The sequence below is a fragment of the Galeopterus variegatus genome, unplaced genomic scaffold, assembly GCF_000696425.1.
Source record: "Galeopterus variegatus unplaced genomic scaffold, G_variegatus-3.0.2 Scaffold5055, whole genome shotgun sequence".
Classification (NCBI taxonomy): domain Eukaryota; kingdom Metazoa; phylum Chordata; class Mammalia; order Dermoptera; family Cynocephalidae; genus Galeopterus; species Galeopterus variegatus.
In genome coordinates, this window is record NW_007731166.1 from 96701 (window position 1) to 114932 (window position 18232).

General features: G+C 43.5%; 1 pseudogene; it reads right to left on the reverse strand.

Moving 5' to 3' along the window:
• Positions 1-895: 895 nt before the first annotated feature.
• LOC103604263 lies at positions 896-17600 on the reverse strand (annotated as a pseudogene).
• Positions 17601-18232: the final 632 nt, after the last annotated feature.

The following is an 18232-nucleotide window of genomic DNA, read 5'->3' on the forward strand; positions in this document are numbered from 1 at the left end:
TCTCTCTCTCTCTCTCTCTCTCTCTCTCTCTCTCTCTCTCTCTCTCTCTCTCTCGCTTCCTCTCGCCACGTGATCTGCTTGTACCCACTGGCTGCCTGCTGCTTTCCACCATGAGTAGAAGCACCCTGAGGCCCACACCAGATGCAGCTGTTCCAGAATTGTAAGCCAAATAAACCTCTTTCTTTATAAATTACCCAGTCTCATGTATTTCTGTTATAGCAATGCAAAACAGACTAAAACAGGGCCTGAGGAGTCTGTGAGCTCCAGATCCTAGCCCTAGCTCTACAGGAGGGATGACAACACAGACACAAAGGAAAATTAAAGGGACAAGAAAAATCTGGGGAGTTGGGGGTGGGAAGACACATGTGGCCTGATCAGAAGTGGGGTTGAGCAATTGCATAGCACAAATAGAAAAAAATGAATCAGCAGAAAGTTTGTCTGAGCTGGTCCCAGTATGCACCTGTTGTCCTGGTTTAATTATTAAGAGGACCCCTCTCTGAAAAAAATAATAATACAATAATAGCACCCTTCTCAATTACACAGTTTCCTGAAGCAACAAATCCCCAGTGAATGAGAGGAGCAGTGCTTTAAAAGTGGGGCAGGTAAGAACTAATGAGGACAGTTTGCAAAAGAAGAACATCATATCTAAGTTTCTAGAGGAAGGGCTACACCCTACAGTAAAGTGGATCAACTCCATGCCATAGACTTACGACAAAAGCTAATTCAAGTAATAAGTTTGGAAAGTTCACAGATTCCTGTGTGCAACCAAGTAAACATGTGTATCCACGTGAGTCCAGTCAGAAAATAGAAACCACACAGTGAGTTAGCCAGATGACATTTAATAGAATTATTAAACTATAATAATAATAATAATAATAATAATGAAAATAATAATAATGATGATGATGATGATGATGATGACAGTAAAAACTATAAGACATAAGAAAACTCTACCCATAACCCTAGGGCTAAAGGAGAATATCCACAGAAGAACAAACTTGGGAGGGCTAGGTGGGAAGAAGGTGGACTAAAAGTGTCTGGCACTAGTTCTCTCCCACCCCACAAAGACCGAAACAACAAATAAACATATATATTTTGACTGGAATGACTGAAGAAATATGCTGCAGAGCACCAGAGGAAAGATGAAATCCTTGTGAAGTGTGTAAGATGGGAAAAGCACCATAGAGAGCAGAGCAAGTTATCCAGTCTCTCTTCCACTGCAGGGACCAGCTTGGAGTTAGGCAGAGGGAAGGTAAGCTGGAAAAACCCCAGCTGTTTCCACTACTGCCAGCAATTCCTGCCACATGAGAGTTCCCCCAGTCTTTTCAGGCCCCAAACACAGTTGGAGAGTAACTAGGAGCTTGTGCAGCCACAGGGCCCCATAGAAAAAGCCCCAGGAGAGGAACCTTCCCCTCCCCACCCCAAGTGGCTAAGGGACAGTGCCATCTTGAAACTGAACCCATGGCAAGAGCTAGAGTGTGCCCTGCCATGGACCAGGAAAAACTGACTCCCTCCATCCTGAGGCCCCACCTACATTCTGCCACATACACACATGTGCCTGCAGAACCACCACTCCAACTGCCTAGAGACTGGGTCAGACAGAAAGACCATGACCCCAGCATCTGAACCCATGTGGCACCCCCCACCCACCAGGTGAGCAGACAGACATGCTGAGTGGGGAAGCCACCAATAGGGATCACCTCCCCACACACATTCATGTGTACACCCCCTGCACAACCTGCTGGCCCATTGAGTTCACAGGTGCCTGCACCAGAAGTCAGCCAGCCCTGCAGTAGCTCCTCTGCTACAAAGAATCACCAGGACCAGCTGTATCTATCCATACAGTCTGGCTACAAGCACAGAAGCTGTACCAACCACTCTATAGAGAGTTACCAGGATCTGTGGCACCAGTGCACACCTGTCCTTTGACCAGCTGTAGATCAAGCAGGGGCTGTTATCCTCCAAGGAAGGCCCTTACAGAGCTATTGTTCTCACAGTACCCTTGCAGACTTGTTTCAGGCTCAAGTGCTGACCCAGAGGTGTTGAGCCTGAAATAGCTGGCACTCCACAGAGCTGCCATGCCCTACTACACCAGTGTACAACTCCTCCTGAACCAACTGCAAACTGGGTAGAAACTTTTCCCCTTCACCACAGACCCTTATGGGGTAACTAGGTCTGGCAATATTTTTGCAGACTTGCTCTAGGCTCAACAGCTGATCTGGTGATCCTCTACAGAACTCCCAGGATCTGCTGTACCAGAGTATAACTGCTCCCTGAGTGCCAGACTCACAGCCACAAAAACCCTGCCCACTATCACCCACTCCAACAAAAACTACCAAGGGTCCCACCATACAGACCACATAGGCCACAGACAACTCAAAAATTGAATAAAGTCAAAGAAGTCACATAAGGAGAGCACTACCTTTCTCACCCAGAACCAAACCTAAAACACCCAATCCAAATATCAATTTAGAACATTTCTACAGGAGTTTCTCCCTTCAAAAACTACTCCAAAAATTAGAAGCAACAACCTCACCAGATGCCCAGACATCAATGCATAGAAAAAAGAAGCATGAAAAAATGAGGAAATACAACACCCCAAAATAATATAATAATTTTTCAGTACCAAACCCAAATGGGAAATCAATGAAATACCTGAGAAAGAATTCTGAAGAATAATCTTAAGGAAACTAAACATGATGCAAGAAAATATGGATGGAAACTACAATGAAGTAAAAAAAAGAAAAAAAAATCCAGGAAATGAAAGAGCAATTCAACAAAGACATAAAGAGATATCATAAAAAAGAACCAACCAGAAATCATGAAACTGAAGAATTCATTCAACAAAATAAAAAATGCTACCAGGAACTTAAGCAAAAGGCTAGTACAAGTGGAAAAGAATTTCTGAATTGCTTGACTTCTTTGATTTTGTCCAATTTTTGAGTTGTCTGAAGACAGGATTTTAGAATTAGCCCAGTTGGACCAAAAAAAAAAAAAAAAAAAAAAAAAGAAAGAAAGAAAGAAAAAAGAAAAGAAAAGAAAAGAACTTTAAAAACTGAAGAAAGCCTATGAGACCTCTTGGATAACCTTAAGCATACAAATATCTATGTCATCACTATTCCAGGAAGTGAAGAAAAAGGAAAAGGCATTGAGTACCTGTTTAACAAAATAATAACTGAAAACTTCCCAAATATTGGAAAAGATACATTCTTCCAGATTCATGAGGCTCAAAGATCCCCAAAAAGTTCGAGCCCACAAAGGACCTCTCTGAGATGCATTATAGTTAAGTTGTCAAAAATCAAAGACAAAGAGAAAATTCTAAAAACAGCAAGAAAAATGTGTCAAGTCACCTTTAAGAGAATCCCTGTAAGACTAACAGCAGACTTCTCAACAGAAACCACACAGGCCAGGAGACAGTGGAATGGTATATTCAAAATGCTAGAAGAAAAAACTGCCAGCCAATAATACTATACTAAGCACAGACAACCTTCAGAAATGAAGGAGAAATAGTGTCTTTCCCAGACCAATAAAACCTTTAGCAATTCATCACCACAAGAATGTCCACACAAAAATTCTCAAAGGAGTCCTATATCTGGAATCAAGAGTGGTAACTACCATCATTAATACATAAGAAAGAATAAAACCCACTAGTAAAGTAGATACACGAATAAGAAACAGAAAAAAAAACTGTATCTTATCACTACAAAAAAAACCCAAGACAACAACAACAACAAAAAACACCACAGAGCCAAGGCAAACAATAAAAGGTAAAGAAAGGAACAAAAGAAATATGAAGCAATGATAAAAAAAATTAATAAAATGGCAGGAGCACAGTAATATCTTTTAAAAATACCCTGACCATAAATGGATTAAATTTCTCACTTAAAATATATATATTGGGTGAATGGATTAAAAAAGAAACTAAGCCTAAGTATATCCTGCCTGCAAGAAACTTCACCAGTAGAGAAACAAAAAGACTAATAGTAAAGGCATAGAAAAATATATTCAACACAAATGGAAACCAAAAACAAGCAGGAATAGCTATACTTGTATCAGATAAAATAGACTTTAAACCAAAAACTATAAAAAGAGACAAAGAAGGACATTACCTTATGATAAAAGGATCAAATCAGCAAGAATATAACAATCATAAAAAAATATATATGCACCCAACATTGGAGCACCCAGATATATAAAGCAATTATCACTAGATCTATAGGGATAGATAGACATGAATACAATAATTATTGGAGACTCAACACTCCTTTCTCAGCATTGGACAGATCACCTACACAAAAAAATTAGCAGAGGAACACTGATTTAAACTGCAGTGTAGACTAAATGGACTTGGCAGACATTTACAGAACATTTCATCCAACCACTGCAAAACATAAATTCTTCTAATCAGCACATGGTTCATTCTCCAGGATAGACTACATGTTAGGCCACAAATTAAGTCTCAACAAATTTAAAAAATTGAAATATTTCAAACACTGGAAACTCTACAAATGCATGAAAATTAAGTAACATGCTCCTAACTGACCAATAGGTCAAAGACAAAATAAAACAAGAAATCAAAAAATTATTTGAGACAAACGAAAATAGAAGCACATCATACCAAAACATATGGGATATTGCAAAAGTAGTACTAAGAGGGGAATTTATTCCAATAAGTGCTTACATCAAAAAGTTTAAAGATCTCAAATAAACAACCTGTTACACCTCAAGAAACTAGAAAACCTAGAACAATCCAACCTCAAATTAGTAGATGAAAAGAAATAATAAATATTAAATACAACTAAATGAAATAAATACCAAAAAAAGAAACAAAAAGACTAAGAAAGAAAAAGTTGGTTTTCTGAGATGATAAAATTGACAAACCATTAGGTAGACTAACCAAGAAGAGAGAAGACCAAAATAACAAAAATCAGGTATGAAATGAAAAAGGAGACATCACAACTGATTCCAGAGAAATACAAAGAATCATTAAAGACAATTATGAACAAGTGTATGCCAATAAATTTGAAAATCAAGAGGAAATAGATACATTTCTGGACACATAAAACCTATCAGGATGAAATGAGAAGAAATACAAAGTCTGAACAAACTAATAAAAAGCCATGAGATTGAATCAGGAATCAGCAGTCTTCCAACAAATTAAAGCCCAGGACCAGACAGCTGCATTGTTGAATTCTACCAAACTTTTAAAGAAGACTTAATACTAATTCTTCCCAATCTATTCCAAAAAATTGAAGTAGAAGGCATTCTCCCAAACTCATTCTATGAAGCCGGCATTGCACTGACACCAAAACTAACAAAGACACAATAAAAAAAGAAAACTACAGGCCAGTATCCTTGATGAACTAAGATGCAAAGCAGAATCCAACAGCATATGAAAAAGATTATACAATGTTAACAAGTGGGGATTCACCTCAGGGATGCAAGGATGGTTCAACATATGCAAATCAATAAATGGGATGCACCATATTGACAAAATGAAAGACAAAATCCATAAGATCATCTCTATAGAGGGAGAAAAAGCTTTTGATAAAATTCAACATACTTTAATGATAAAAAATCTCAACAAAATATGTATAGAAGGAAAGTATCTGAACATAATAAAAGCCATATACAACAAACCTATAGTTAATATCATACCCAATGGACAAAAACTGGACACTTTTTTTCTAAGATCCGGAAGAAGACAAAGATGCCCACATTCCCCACTCTTAGTCAAAATGGTAGAAAATTCTGGCTGGCACAGAGAAAGGAGTAAAGAGACTCTAAACTGGAAAAGAGGAAGCCAAATTGTCCCTGTTTGTAGATGACATGATCTTACATAGAAAAACCTAAGGGTATCCCTAATTCAGCACACTTCAGCATATGATAGTGTAGCATAGAGGGCAGGGGCAGCAGCTTTGTAGCTAGGAAGACCTGAGTCTATATCCAGCTCTTGTACTTCCTACATGTCTCTATGCAATTAATCTGTCTTAATCTCAATTTCCTCATCTGTAATATGAGAATAACAGCACTGGCTTCAAAGGAGAGTTTTGATGATTACCCAAAACACTGTACATAGAGTGGTCAGCACCCATGCAGCAAGCAGTCAATAAACCACTGCTATCTTTGTCTATTAGTCCATTTGTGTTGCTATTACAGAAATATGTGAGACTGGGTAATTTATAAAGAACAGAGGTTTATTTGGCTTATGATTCTGGGACAGCTGCATCTGGCATGGGCCTCAGGCTTCGTCTACTCATGGCAGTAAGTGGCAGGCAGCCAGTGAGTACAAGCTGAGCACATGGTGAGAGGAAACAAAAGAGAGTAAGGGTATGTGCCAGGCCTTTAAAGAACCAGCTCTCCTGGGAATAGAGTGACATCTCACTCAGGACTCCCACTCCCTAGAGGGAGCACAAATCCATTCATGAGGAATCCACCCCCATGACTCAAACAGCTTCCAACACTGCCACATTGGGGATCAGATTTCTGCATGACTTTTGGGGGCACAATACATCCAAACTTTATCACTTTGTTAACCTGCCTTTCTAAAGTCCTTGGTAGTCTCTCTGCTGAAAATTTAATCCTCTTGGGATTCTTTATTTCCCACTTACTTCTGCATCTCTGAGATTTTAGTCTCATTTCTTGTTGTATATGGAGTATCTTATCTCAATCCTTTGTGAGTTTCAGGTTGTTATTTCCCACCTCCCTGTATCTGGAATCCCCTCCTTCTACTCCTTCTGGTTGGGGGCTTCATATGTGAAACTTTATCCTGGGTGTGTCAAACCCCACCCTTCCCCAGTTCCTCCCTCTGTGCCTAAGGACCTCTGGCTCCCATTTGCAGCTTGGGTTCCAGTTCCTTCTCACCCCAGTAGAGGACGATGTTCTGGCCTCCTAGACTGCTGTGCTTCACCTGACAACTCAAGCCAGCTACCTCCCTAGTCACCACATCTAGGGTCACTCAGAGGTATCACGTCCCATCAGCACTGGGCAAGATATCACCTCTCTGGTGCCTGGCTGCTCCTGCTCACCCTGCATCCACATCACCCACATGGGCTTTGGGTAGAATCCAGAGATGTGGCACACCATCAGCAGATGGCCAGGCCCAGGAGTGGGGCCACCGGACAGCCAGGCCTTGGGCTTCACTGTACACAACAAGGGAAAAAAGAGATCTTAAAGGGAGGACTCTGCATTACAGCCTCCAGGACTCATATCAGGCTCATGCTTCCCACATTTCCACTTCTGGAGATGAAGTCTCTCATAACTTCAATCCACTTGTGTCACCTTCTCCAGGAGCGCCTTTCCTGATAGTCATTCCTTCCCTGATATCAGTCTCCTGTAAATGCCTCTCCTCTGCACTCCTATAACAACCTGTGTTCAGCTGTAGCAGGTTTCAAACACTGCTTTGAAATCTGTCTTCTCATCCTCTCCCTCAAGCAGATTCTGTGTGATTGACTCAATTTTAACACTCATTATTTATTTAGTAAAATTCACGGACCCCAAGAGGTATTCAGTTAATGTCTGTGGAATGAGTAAATACCCTCATGCCTTATCCTGGACCCTTCTCTTCCTCTTATGCCCAAAGGGATAAGAATCCTGAGGAGGAAAAAAAAAAAAAAAACAAAAAAACAGATGAAGCCCCAAAGTGGAGCGCAGGGAGTAAGGAAGGCAGGCTGACCTTGCTTCTCCAGTTCTGACTACTCTGCCTCAAGGAGGCCACTGACAAACTGGGGGAAGGTGTCACTGAGGAGCTGCTATGCTATTTCCCTGGTCCCTTGGTCCTGGCCAAGCATTCTGTTGGCCATCTAGGCCCACTATGGGACATCTAGGGCTAGATTCCAAGAAGACTCTTCAAAACTCATAATATCTCTCCCTTGAAATGCCACATGGAAGAAATTTTCTGAGTCCCTCCCAGGATGCACTTCATAGCCAGCAGACACCTGGATCTCAATGATATCTGAGGAGAGGAATAGAAATCAAAGAAAGGTTTAAAAAACTGGAAGCAATTAAGGAAAACAAATTGGTGTCAGGATTAAACTGGAAACTGAGAGTTCAGGGAAATGAGAGACATTGAGCAGGAAGGAACAAGAGATCCTGTGAGGACTCAGTGGGTGGGAGGTCTCCAGGAAGAAAAGGACATCAGAAGAGGATGGAGAGAGTGGAGAATCTTATCAGGTGGGGCCATGGACTCCCAGTTTGGCTTCTGCATCCATTCTTTCCCCTTGGGTACCCACCCAGGATCCCATCCCTCAGCTCACAGACTAAGTGCACCTTTTTCGACAATTCCTGAATGTCCCTAGTGAAGCTACTTTGATAAACCTGAAATATGTGCTGCAGTGTCTCCTCCTGCTGGTAGTTGTGTTGTGAGGTGCTCACTCAAAAGGAACCAAGACAAGAATTATGTTTAAGCAGAGTTTTTTATTAGCCAGCTGGAGACTATCTCCCCGGGTAATCTGGTTGGAGAGCAGCCCTGAGCCTTGGTCTTGTGGAGTTTATAAAGGCAAAAACCGCATCCTGTTGGCACATGGGTTCATGCAGGTGCAGAAAGCAAGCTAGATTGCTAAGGTTACAGAAGCCAAAGTGAGCAGTTAAGGCAGTCTAGCATAAAAAATTTCCACAGGATATAGTTCCTGTTTTGTGAAAAGTTCAGTGGTTTCTCATGTGAAGTGGGGGCTACTATGACAATTAAAATGGCGTGCCTACTTAAGATAGCATTGGTAATTCTCAGTGTTCTCTGTTATATTCCCCACTGGTTTTATTTACATGAGTCAAATCCTAGACTCATTTGTGTTTAATTTGTTATGGTGGGTTCCTATATCCTTTAACTTTACTGATTGAAATCTTTGTTTGATATATCTAGTAAGACAGGTGAGGGCACCTTATTGATGGCCTATGGTGAAGAACAACAGGATTAGAAGTAAGGGACTGGCAAGGGCAGTGAAGAGAGTTGTTAACCAGGAGGACCAGGAGAATAAGTTTTCATACCAATTGTGGCCTTTGTTTTTTAATATTTTCCTTTCCCTTAACCTTTTTGTGATTAGGAAGAGGCTGTCTCTTATTACTTCTGAGTGATTAGTATAAAAACAACAGGTTTCCCATAGAGCTACACATAATCTGCTTTGTTTTAGGAACAGGAGATTTAGGTCCCATCTATTTTGTAGCACCACCTCAGCTAGGGAATCTAAAGAGGTTTCTAGTCTGCAAACAGATTTTTCTAGTTCTTCTAGGTCTAGGTCAATTTGTTGGCTTAGGGCTTTGAAGATTTGATCACTTGTTATTAGAACTGTTGTCCCAATAGTTGTAGATCCAGCTATGCCTAAAACTACAAGTAAGGGGATGAGGATTGGGGTGGCTCTCTTCATTAGTACTTGCTGTCTCCCCCCACCCCTTCATAGATATAGATTTGGGGAATGATGTGGAGGAAAACACAGAACTCAGTTTTATTGGGTGTGAGGAAGAATTGGATGGCTATGCATGGAGTAAGTCCTGTTAAGCAAGCAAACCAAGTGTTGGGGGGGGTAACAAGGTAGTTGGAAGCTTAATGACTGTGGGTTGTACTATTGATGGTTATTGCATATGTGCACGCTGCTCTATAGGAGGAACTCTGGAGTTTATAATTATTAGTTTTTATACAAAGTCCTTGAGCCTATAAGCCACCAAGTGTAAGTTTGGGTTTTTACCCCATGGACAGAGTTTGTTATTGGTGATTGTAGTTAGATTTAAGGACCTAACAGTCTTGTTATTGACACCAAGAGAGCTGTTTACCCCTAGGCCAACATAATATGGTGGTTCTGGATTTAAGCCTAACCACCAATCTGTTGTTATATTAGGGTTGGACTGGTTGATAAACTTGAAAACCAAATCCAAAGTTTCAAGGAGGGGATTTATGAAGGCATAATTGGAGGTTCGGTTGAGGGACCTGGGCATTGGAGCTTGGAGGGTTAGGCTAGGGTTTTGGGTATGTGGAGGAAGGGGTAGGAGATCCTGGTTAGGACTTATCAGGGTGTTTGGGTGAATTTTTAACTAAACAGTGAACTCACCACCAGGGTCTGGTCCAGTTACATACAATCTTAGACCCCATGTTCTTTTTTTTGTCTTTTTCGTGACTGGTAAGGGGATCACAACCCTTGGTGTGGTGGCGCCCACACCGCGCTCAGCCAGTGAGCACACCGGCCAGTCCTATATAGGATCCAAACCCGTGGCAGGAGCATCGCTGCACTCCCAGCGCCACACTCTCCTGAGTGTGCCACGGGGCTGGCCCAGACCCCATGTTCTGTCTGCTTCCCACATGGCAGTCATAAATGTGTTCCAAAGCCTGATGGTGAGGTTCATAGGATTGCATCTTCCTGGCTGGCTACAACCTGAAGGTGGGGGTTTTCTGTTAAGGGGTATATAGGAGTCTGTATGAATCCAGGAAACCTCGGTTTCACAATCCCAAATGGCACAGTGATAGTTTCCTTGCCCCTGGCAGGAAGGGCTGCCTCTTGTGGGACAGGCATAAAATTGGGACTGTTGGAGGGCTTGCTCATCATCGAGCTGGCCACATGAGTGCTGGGAGAATAACGTGTTTCTCCCTCCAAAGTAACCTCCTGGAGTATAAGTGCAGAGCTTAGAATCCCCATTCATAAGTTCACAAAGGTACAGTAGAAAAACGGGGTCACTAGGGGTGTGGACAGACCAAATGACCTCCCCAGTGACAGTATCCCTCAATTCCCAGGTGTAATTTTTGGGTTGATGAGGGCTCCCTGATACAAGCACAGCTAAACATAGAATAATTAAGGGGGTGAGCGGTTGAGTCTTATCTTTAAGGGGTCTTCCTGAGAACACTGCACAGTCAATCTTTCCTTGTGTTGACTTGGTTCTGATGATTCAGGTGTGAAGGCCTGTTTAAGTTGAGAATGATGTATCCAATGGCACTTTCCTGCCACCTTAACAGTTGTGGGAGTGGCTAAGATGACTGGGAAGGGCCCTTGCCACCTGCATTCAAGGGCAGAAGGGTGGTGGTGTTTTACCCATAGGAAGTCTCTGGCTGGTGTGGATGTGGTGTCAGGTGTTTTATCAGTGGGTAAGCCTTTGTGACCAAGGGGTGAATCTGGCGTAGTACTTGTTGTAGGGCCTGAAGAGACTGAAGAAGGTTATGGTTAGTGATTTCAGCAAGTTTATCATCTTTGAGGTGGGGCAACAGAGGCGGCAGCCTTCCAAACATAATTTTATAGGGTGTAATTCCTTGCATATAGGCGGTGCATCTAGCCCTTAGAAGCGTGAAGGGAAGAAGGCTCACCCAGTTCTCGCCAGTCTCTAGTTTTAATTTGGTAAGTGTCTCTTTTAAAGTCCAATTCATCCATTCTACCTGTCCTGAACTTTGTAGCCTATAAATACAATGTAACTTCCAATTTATTTTTAATGTTTTAGCTAATAATGGGGAAATTAGGGCTGTGAAAGCTGGGCCATTGTCAGACCCCAAGGTTGCAGGCAGGCCAAATCTGGGGATAATTTCTTGTAATAACATTTTGAGTGATATCTGAGCAGTTTTGTTTTTGGTAGGAAAGGCTTCTACCCATCCAGAAAAAGTGTCTATAAACACCAAAAGGTAGTGATACCCATATTGTCCAGGTTTTACCTCAGTGAAGTCAGTTTCCCAGTGTTTTCCAGGGTTGGTTCCTCATGTTCTGGTTCTAATGGGCAGCTTTGATTTTGGTGCTGGATTTACTTGTGAACAAATTTCACATCTGGTAACAATGTCTTTTGTTGTTTTGTCAGAATCTTGGATGTAATAATTTCTCCTTAAGAGTTCAGTGAATTTAGTGGATCAAGGCGGGTCCCTTGACATATGCGTTTAATTAACAGTCTGCCTAGAGCCTGGGGCAAATAAATCCTGTGGTCTGGTAAAATTTTCCAGCTCATGTCATTGTTGGAAGCCTTTAGGATCTTAGTGTGTTCTATCTCTTTCTTAGTATAATGTGGGGTCGGCCACAATTCGGGCCCCAGAATGACTATTAAAGAGTCTGATGGCCCAACTTGTTTTAATGCAACCTCTTTGGTGGCCAGATCTGCAGTGGCATTGCCTTGGGCTTCAAGCAAGTTATCTTTTTGGTGTCCCTGACAATGTGTTATGGCCACTCTTTTTGGATACCATATGGCCTCAAGGAGGGCTAGTATTTCTGCTTTATTTTTTATTTCTTCTCCCCCCAACGTTAATAGCCCTCTCTGTTTGTGTAAGGCCCCGTGGACATGTGTGGTGGCAAAGGCATATCTGCTGTCAGAATATATGTTAACAGTTTTGTTTTTTCCATGCTTTAAAGCCTGTGTTAAGTCTGAGTTCAGCCTTTTGAGCAAGTGTCCCTGGGCTCAAAGCTTGAGCCCAGATGACCTGATCTAAAGTCACCACGGCTGCCCCAGCATACCTGATTCCATTGGAGATGAACCTGTTTCCATCAGTGAACAGCACTTCATCAGGCTCAGTCCAGGGCACATCAGTCAGGTCCGGCCAGAGGCCTTGGAGGGTCTCAATTGTCTCAAGGCAGTGATAGACAGGCTCAGTTGGCTCATCAACCAGGAGGAGGGTAGCCTGATTTAAAGCCATGGTCTTTAGGAATTTTATTCAGGGCTGATCTAGGAGTAAGGCCTGGTACTGGGTGATGCAGGTGTTGGTTCACCAATGATCTGGTGCACTCCAAAGGAGGGATTGTACAGAGTGAGGGGCTACCAAGTGTAGGTCGTGTCCTAGAGTTAGTTTGTCTGCCTCTTATACCAGCAAAGCAGTTGCTGTTATGGCCCAGATGTAAGTTGGCCATCTGGCAGCTACATAGTCCAGTTTTTTTGAGAGGTAAGTGATGGGCCTCTGCCCATGGCCCTAGGGCCTTTGTAAACACCCCCTTAGCAATTCCCCTTGCTTCAGCAATGAACAATGTGAACGGCTATTTACATCAGATAGTGCTAAGGCAGGGGACATGGTGAGTGCCCACTTTAAATCTTTAAAGGCCTGTTGTTCAACCTCCATCCAAATCAAGGGGCTATTTTCTCCTCTAGTGCTGGAATATAGGGGCTTGGCTATCTCAGCAAACCCAGGTGTCCAAAGGTGACAGTAGCCTACAGCTCCCAAGAATTTGTGAACTTGCTTTTTCATTTTGGGGTCTGGGATTTTTTAAATTGTCTCTATTCTTCTGAAAGATAGAGTTCTTTTTCCCTGTCTTAATTTGTACCCCAGGTAAGTGGCTTTTGGGGTGCAAATTTGAGCCTTTTTACCTGAGACTCAGTACCTCAGTGTTTGTAATTCTTTTAGCAAATCCCTTGTAACCTCCTTGTATGTGTAATAGTCTTTTGTGGCCAGGAGGAGGTCATCTACATAATGTAATAGCATGACCTCAGGGTGCTTCTGTCTATAAGGCAGGAGGACTTGGCTTAGGGCTTCATCAAACAAGGTTGGGGAATTTTTAAATTCTTGGGGGAGGTGATTCCAAGTTAATTGTCCAGAGTACCCTGCCCTCTCCCCAGGGTCAGTCCATTCAAAGGCAAAGAGAAGTTGGCTTACCTTGGCCAGCGGGAGGCTGAAGAAGGAATCCTTAAGATCCAGCACGGTATGTGTCTGATGAGATGATGGCAGCAAGCTGAGGAGGCTGTAAGGATTCAGGATGGTTGGGTGGAGGGTCTCCACCTGTTTATTTACCTCCCATAAATCTTGAACAGGTTGGAGTTCCGATGTACCCAGTTTTTGAACTGGGAGTAGGAGGGTATTCCAAACTGACTTACATGGCACTAGGATGTTAGCCTCTTTAAATCTCTGGATATGGGTTGCTATTTCTCATTTTTCCTCTAGGGAGAAGGGGATATTGTTTTACCCTGGTGGGCGAGGAATGGCTGGTGAGCTGTACCATGATGGGGGGGTAATGAGTGGCCAATCCTGGCAGGTTTGTTCTGCCCATACTCCTGGGATTTCTTGTGGTAATTCTAACAGTTCAGGTGTTATGTTAGCAGGGGCAACCTCTGTGGCTATTAAATATTCTTCACTGATGGGGCATGTCAGCATCATTTTAATAGAGGTGGGCTTGGTTAAGGGTTAATTCAGCCTTATTTTCTTTGAAGGACATAGTGGCCTGTAACTTTTGTAACAAATCTCTTCCCAATAATGGGTACAGACAGTCTGGCATGATGAGAAAGGAGTGGGTAATGGTGACTTGTCCCAGGTCTGTGATCCTAGCTTCTGTCCAGGGGTAAGGTTTGGGTTTTCCTACATCCCCCTGGATTAAGGTTTTCTTTGTAGATAGGGGCCCACCTGTCTCAGTTAAGACTGAGTAGGTGGACCCAGTATCCATGAGAAAGTTTACAGGTTTGCCCCTTATTTGTAAGATTATCCCGGGCTCCTGAGGGCTCATGAGTATGGAGCCCTGGCTGCATCATTTCTCAGAGTTGTCTAGGTGGAGAACTTGGGGGCTTTTTGCCCTCAGCAGTGGACATGTATTTTTCCAATGCCCTTTTTCCCTGCAGGAAGCACATTGATCCCTTGGTAGTGGTGGCCTCTTTGCTCCTGCTGGGGTTTATTTTACCCCCTTCTATTAGGTGGAATGGATCTTTCGTTTGTTATCTGAAACTCTGTTAATGCTGTCACCATTATTTTAGTCATTCTTTTGGTCTGTCTCTCCTCCAGACTGTCTCTGCCATTAAAGAACTTTTGAGCAATTTTAACCAACTAACAATTTTCCTTTAAATCCTTCCTGTCTTTGAAACTTTCTCCTAATGTCTGGGGCTGACTGGGTGACAAAGGCAATATTTATCACCCACTGATTCTCTGGGGCCTCAGAGTCCACAGGAGTGTTAGTCCTGTAAGCCTCCATAAGGCATTCCAGAAAAGCAGTGGGGGATTTGTTTGGGCCCTGGACAGTTTCACTTCCTTTTGACAGGTTAGTGGGCTTCCAGGCTGCTGTGCAGAGTCCCCTAAGGAGAGTCTGGTGATACATATTGAGAGCCCCCTTACCTTGGTCCATGTTTGGGTCCCATTGGGGTCTGTTAGAGGGGAACACACATTTGAGATGAACAGGGTCATCAAAGGCCTGGCCATCATGACCAGTAACAGTTCTTAGGGCCTTGCTCTGGATCTGTTCATGTTCTTCTGATGTGAAGAGAGTCTGGAGGAGCTGCTGACAATCATCCCATGTAGGCTGGTGAGTAAAGAAAACAGGCTCCAGGAGGGAGATGAGGCCCTGAGTTTTTTCTGAGAAAGAAGGATTTTGATTTTTCCAGTTGTACAAGTCACTAGTAGAAAATGGGACATAAACCATGAAGGGAGCCTGAACTTGGGGAGTTCCATGAGGCAAGGGAGACTGTCGGAGTGGAAGTTGAGGTATGGGAGCAAGAGAGGACAGAGAAGGGTCGGGGCCCGTCTGATATGTAGTGCCGCTCTGAGTGTGCGAAGGGTTGAGGAGGCTGGTTGAATAAGTTGAAGAAAGATAAGGTGGAGCAGCAAGAGGGGGCTGTGGAGGAGCGGCAAGGAGAGGAGAAAAATCAGGGTCTTCAGAAGTGTCAGGGAGGACAGAAGGCACTGTGGGGGCTGGAAGAGAAGTTTTGGTTAGAAGGACCGTTGACCCACTTCTCTGGGGGCATTTCTTAAGGCATATCTTTAGCCATGACAGCTTGTCAGAGACTATATCAATCCAAACCTGTATATAAGGCAGTTGATCAGTATGTCCAGGTCACCCAAGTCAGACGTCTTGGACCCAATAAGCTATTGGGAGATCAGTAGTTCCATATGGGGGCCAACCAACATCAAAAATTGGCCAGTCAAGTTCAGAGAATTTTCTAAGATCAAATGGGTTGACTGACACCCCATAATCTGCTGCCCTCATTTGGAAGTACTTGACATTAGAAATCATGTATTCAAGGGGGCCTGCCATGTGGACTGGCCAAGACAGAGCTTGCCCCATTCAGTTGTAGACAACAATAACAACAATGATGACAGATGCACAAAAATAAATAACAGGCAGAACACAAAAGACTGAGACAAGTGGCCACAACTAATTACCAAACCAAGAGACCTGGTGCTCTCTCACCGAGATCCTGGACTTGGGAGGTACTGCTGTGTCCAGCCTTCCTCAAAGTCCCAAATCAGAGCTCTGACGACCAAAACTTACCCCCAGAGGTTCCAATTGGCAATTTTGGTCATGTTAGGCTCTCAGGAGATGAAGAAGGCTTGGGTGGAGGCTGGGTGAGCCCTGGGGCCAAGGATCATCTTCTCAGTGGCCTCCCCTAGGAAGCATCCCGCTTGCCATGCCACTCTCCCAGCCCAAGGTGTATGCTTGGTTTCCCTGAGCAGCAATCTCGCTGGGGCCTCCAAATGTTGTAAGTTGCTCACTCAGAAGGAACCAAGACAAAAATTATGTTTAAGTGAGTTTTTTATTAGTCAGCCAGCAACTGTCTCCCCAGGTAATCTGGTTAGAGAGCAGCCCCAAGTCTTGGTCTTGTGGAGTTTATAAAGGCAAAAACTGCATCCTGTCAGCACATGGGTTTGTGCAGGTGTGGAAAGCAAGCTAGATTGCTAGGTTACAGAAGCCAAAGTGAGCAGTCAAGGCAGTCAAGCATAAAAATTTCCACAGGATATAGTTCCTGTTTTGTGAAAAGGTTAGTGGTTTCTCATGTGAAGAGGGGGCTAGTCTGACAATTAAAATGGTTAGGTTACAGAAGCCAAAGTGAGCAGTCAAGGCAGTCAAGCATAAAAATTTCCACAGGATATGGTTCCTGTTTTGTGAAAAGGTCAGTGTTTTCTCATGTGAAGAGGGGGCTAGTCTGACAATTAAAATGGCGTGCCTACCTAAGATGGTGCTGGTAATGCTCAGGGTTCTCTGTTATAGCTGAATTTGCCCTGGGACCAGGAAGGGTTTCAGGAAGTGGATGATGTCCTAGTCATTACTCCAACTATGGGTCTGCAGCTCCCCCAGACACACCAAGCTGTCTGGTGATATCCAGCTGCTGTTGGCTGAGGACAAGATCCGGATGCAGTGGATGCAGAAACATCTTTGCAGTACTGGGAGAGAATGAAGATTGGAGGAGCTTAGGGAGTGTCCAGGAGAGCCAATGGCATAAGGAGAAAGAAGAAAGTATGAAATAACACGAATGAGCTTTGTTAGGATGTGTGGTGTCTCTGAGTTCTAACATCCACTTCCTCTCCCTAGAGCTGGGAGCCACAGAATGGATCACCAACTGCACTTTGGTCTCTGTAGATGAGCCACACCTCTCTCCATTCCCAACGTGTGTCACCCTCTGTCCCAGAAGGGCTCCCTCTCTCCACCCTCTCCCAGGCATATTGCAGCACCCTTGTTCCACTCACCCTCAGAAATTTCCCAACCTGGGGGAGCCCCCAGAGCAATAAAAACAGCAGGTGCCTCATGTTGCTGAGCATGGGAACCTAGCAGGCTCAGCTGAGCATACAATTCTGACTTCCACTCTGTTCGCCCCATGCCCTGCTCAGCCCACTCACCTCACATCCCTTTTGGCCAGGTTGACAACCAATTCCCAAGCCCTAACACAGGCAATACCCCAACTCTGGATTGCTAGTGGTTTGCTTCTACTAGATGGTCTCCCTCACCTTTAGGTGTTCCAGCTTCAAAAGCCATGGTTGGTGTCCAAGAAGTCCTGATGCTCACTTCAGTATGTTTCACAACATCTTGTCTCTAGCTCCTGTTTCAGTGAAGATTTTCTACCTTGTTTTATCTAAATGCCATCCCTTTGGAAATGCAAATTTAAGGCAGAAAACTTTTAGATAATTATTAAAAATAGAATGACTAAACAAAGGTTAAATCTACCAAAGATTGGACAGACCAGAGGGACCCTGTATTAGTTCATTTTTGTGTTGCTTTAACAGAATACCCGAGGCTGGGAAATTTATAGAGAACAGAAGTTTATTTGGCTTGCATTTCTGGGACAGCTGCATCTGGTATGCGCCTCAGGCTGCTTCTACTCATGGAAGAATGTGGCAGGCAGCTGATGGGTAAAAGGTGATCACATGGTGAGAGGCAATGCCAGAATCTATTGACAACCAACTCTCACAGTAACTACCACCCACAGGGGAGCATTACTCCATTCATGAGAGATCACTCCCATGTCCCAAAATGCTGCCAACACTGCCAAGTTAGGGATCAGATTTCCACATGAGTTTTGGGGGGACGAACTACCACCCACAGGGGAGCATTACTCCATTCATGAGAGATCACTCCCATGTCCCAAAATACTGCCAACACTGCCAAGT